Below are 4,132 nucleotides of genomic sequence, written 5' to 3' on the forward strand. Positions count from 1 at the left end.
TAAGAAGAGTATTAGGAGCCAGCAAATTTTATAATTTGTAACCATCAATTAGCTATTATTGATGTTTTTAATGATGTGAGATTACTCATTTTTCTTTTGTTGGTTAAGTGCTAGCCAAATTTTAATGAGAAAGTTTAGGGGCAGCAACTTTTGTATTTTGTAGCCAACACTTAACCATAAAAAAAAGTGAGTAATATCCCACCATTAGATGTAATCTCACATAATTAAAAATACTATTGATAGTCAATTGATGGTTACAAACCATAAAAATGACTGACCCTTAACACTCCTCTTAATGAAAATATTGGTTCTCTAGACTTTTTCTTTAATATATAAATAGTATTTTTGTTGTTAATTTATTGTGTCTGCCATGTTGGGTATTTTTAATGTTATTTTTTATTTTTTTAGAGTTTGTTAATTTTTATTTTTATTTTTAATATTTTTGTTTTTAAAATCTTTAAAAAAAAATTTAGAAACAGAAAATAGTTATTATTTTTACCTAAAATAATTTAAAAATAAAAAATAAAAATATTAACCAAACATATCTTTAATTTTATTCTAAATACTATTCTACTCATCGGTCAGTGTCACCTTATACCAATTGTGAATTTTATATATATAAAATAGCTAAGCAGATAGATATATTAAAAACTAATTTTTCTTAACTAACAATTACTCAGCAATAAAAGAAAATATAAATAAGGATTAAGATTCGAATTGTTATTAATAAAAAAATGTTGATTGATAGTTGACTAAAAAAATTAATTTTTATAATATTTTTTTAGACACTATACATTATCATTAGAAGTAATTTAATATCAAGCATTATTTTATCCCATTTTCGAAGTTAAGATATTCGGGTGGAAGAATATTATTAGTGGAGACTAATTCAAGCTTTAAATTGTCAAATATTGCAATTGGAAGCAATCAAATTCAACAAAGTTAACATTAAATTGAACACATCACTTTCAAGTTTCAAATAAGGCGTTCTCCTCAGTCGTATTCAATGTTTACCCATATTTGATGCAATAAATAAAGGTGAGTTCTACAGTGTTTTTTACTACCATGTCTAAATTATCTAACTTGCTTTTAAAAATAAAAAATAAAATATTTAAAATAAAAAGTAAAATATTTAAAATTTATTAAATATTATCTATTTACCTTTTTTAATAAGTTAAGTACAATCTCAAAAGCACCATAGTATTCACACACAACCAGAAACAAAATGAATGTAGACATGTAGTGGCATTTAAAGTGGATGAAAATTTCTAGACGCCCTTCTAGAACTCCCAATTTTTCATATTTTGTATATCGTTTTCTTTCTATGCATCGTATACTACACTCTTTTGTTTTTTCTTTAAAGTATAAAGCGTGCCTATCACTAGGAAGGAAAAAGAGAAAAAAAATTATAAACTTGACTTTAATATAAGAAAGAAAAAAAACATACACTTAAGTCTTAAGGAATTATTCAAAAACGTGGAACACTAAATCGAACCATCTTGGTTCGAATTATGAAGGAGTGCAATTCGAACCAGCTTAGTTCGAATTGTATTAAAATACATTTTGGCTCATTGCTGAAACGAAATTGGATTTGGCGCATTTTGGTTATAAGTTTCTTGCTCTGGCTCAATATGGTTTTTTTGCCTATTTTTTATTTCAGCATATAATTTATACATATAACTAATCATTTGGTAGATAATTTTTATATATAAATAACATGGTCGATAAAAAAGATATTACAAAAGTAATTTCACTTAATTTCTCTTCTTGTAAATGAGATGTAACAAATTCTATGGTATGCTACCAACTTTTGTCGTTGCTCATAGCCTCATATACTATAGTTTCTTAATTCTTAGGTGTTTTTGGAGCAAATTTAATATTTGTTATATTCTTGTGTTGATGATCCTACTAAGGTATCTTTTGACTTCAAAGAAGTTAGGCTTATTCTTTTTTTTTTTTCTGGGTATGAAGTATACTTCAACTTCTAGAAAACACAAGAAGATGGGTATCTGTAAAAAAAAATATTTCAATATTCAAGTCAGTAATAAGATGATGAATATCTTCTTATGAGGTATAACAAAATAAAATTAATTAAGAACGTTCCTCCTGAAACATTCTGTTATTGATCTAGAAATGAATGATCATAATGAAGGCGATGAACCTTTCACCTGTTTCCGACTTATAGTATTGCTATATCAATACGGTGGGCTAATTAATTTTCAAGTTAAATTTAACTGCCACTAAAAAGTATATATTAACCATGGTTTAGGATATATTGGTATAGTAAATTAAGTTTCAAATAAATATTATGATATACCCGTTATGGATCGTCTATACGCTATAACTCTGACAAACATTACAAATCAGCGATTAATATTGATACCGCATTAATCGTAGTAGATTGCGAGAACCGAATCGGTCAATGAATTAATAAAATTATTGGCTTAATGATTAATTAAAAGTTCACAAACAACTTTAAACATAAAAATTTATAACTAAAAAAAAATCAAAATATACATAAATAACAAACATATAATGTTATACCACCAAAAAAAATATTAACAAACAATTTTTTAACTAATTAAGGTTAATATTTTGTTAACATTTTCAACCAATCCTTCTAAAGAATGCCTTTGGAATTTGTGAACAGCATTTTCTTATGGTTATTGATCACTTTGTGATTGTTTTTTTTTTTAACATAAATTAAATGACTATCAACAAAATTAACTCAAACAAATCAACTTAACAAAAAATATTTAAAAGAATCATTCAATTCAACCACTGCTTCAAAAAAATCAGCAACTCAAAATAAGCTAATATTTAGCAGAATCATTCAAATCAACTATTATTTTAAAAAATTAGCAACTCAAAAATCAACAACTCAAAAAATCAGTAAATTGAAGCAGCTCAAACAACTTTTAAGAACTATTTTAATTATAAATAACTTTTTAAATGTTAAGTGACACGTCAACCAATCATTTGGTGACACGTGACACTTAACATAACATGCCATCATGTCACGTGACACATCATTATCTAACTAACGGAAGGACTAATTTGACTTACGTTTTATCTTTCAAAGATTAATATAATTAAAATAATTATTTGAGGACTAATTTAAAAAATTAGTGATCTTTTAGAGACGAATTTGACTATTAATCCAAAAATATTTAGTAACAAAAAAATAATTAAAATAAAACAAGTTCTGATTTTTTTTTTAGGTTTAATTACTCTGTTGGTCCCTATAGTTTCACCAAATTTTTAATTAGGTCCCTATACTTTTTTTCCATTCAATTGGGTCCCTACACTGCTTTTAATTTTGTAATTACGTCCTTTTCATGTTAAAAATGTTAAAATTAACATAATATTTTTACCAGAATGCATGGGGTCAAAGATTTAATTAAGTTTTTAATTATAAATACCTTCAATTTGCGAATAAATATTCAGTTAACTCTAATATTTTTTACACTAGGAAGGACTTAATTACAAAATTATAGTAGTGTAGGGATCCAATTGAAAGGAAAAAAAGTATAGAGACCTAATTAAAAATTTGGTGAAACTATAGGGACCAACAGAGTAATTAAACCTTTTTTTTATCACCCTAACATTTCATTCTTAAAAATAATTCATGAATCACATATTAATTTGAGTGTTAGAATATCTTTTGCAATATTCATCCTCCTTCCTTATTCTTTAGCAACCAAAGTAGTATTACTCATTAAAGACCGAAAGACAATCATTTGGAGACAAACTATATCAAGATCATGTCATACAAGAACATACTATATTCCGATCCTAAAATCATTTTGTTTTTATTTCATCATTCTTTTATAAAAATATTAAATATTCATTCAAATTAATTAACTCTTTTTTTTTTTCCTTATGTATGTTCTTTTCTTACATATGCTCATTCTTTTTCTAAAAAAAGCTAACTCATTATTATTAAGAACCGAATTTAACAGTATGTAAAAAATCCAATTTTGATTATTATCTCAGATTCCAAGAATTCCATAAAAGATGTTACGAAGATTGTTACGGCCTGGCCCAAACCCTCTACTGGTTTGGGCCGACCCGAGCTTCACCCGATCCGGACGGTCGGAGGTAGGGCGCTCCATCGCCGACCCGGACACGC

Source organism: Arachis ipaensis, chromosome B01 (assembly GCF_000816755.2).
Source record: "Arachis ipaensis cultivar K30076 chromosome B01, Araip1.1, whole genome shotgun sequence".
In the NCBI taxonomy this organism is placed as follows: Eukaryota; Viridiplantae; Streptophyta; class Magnoliopsida; order Fabales; family Fabaceae; genus Arachis; species Arachis ipaensis.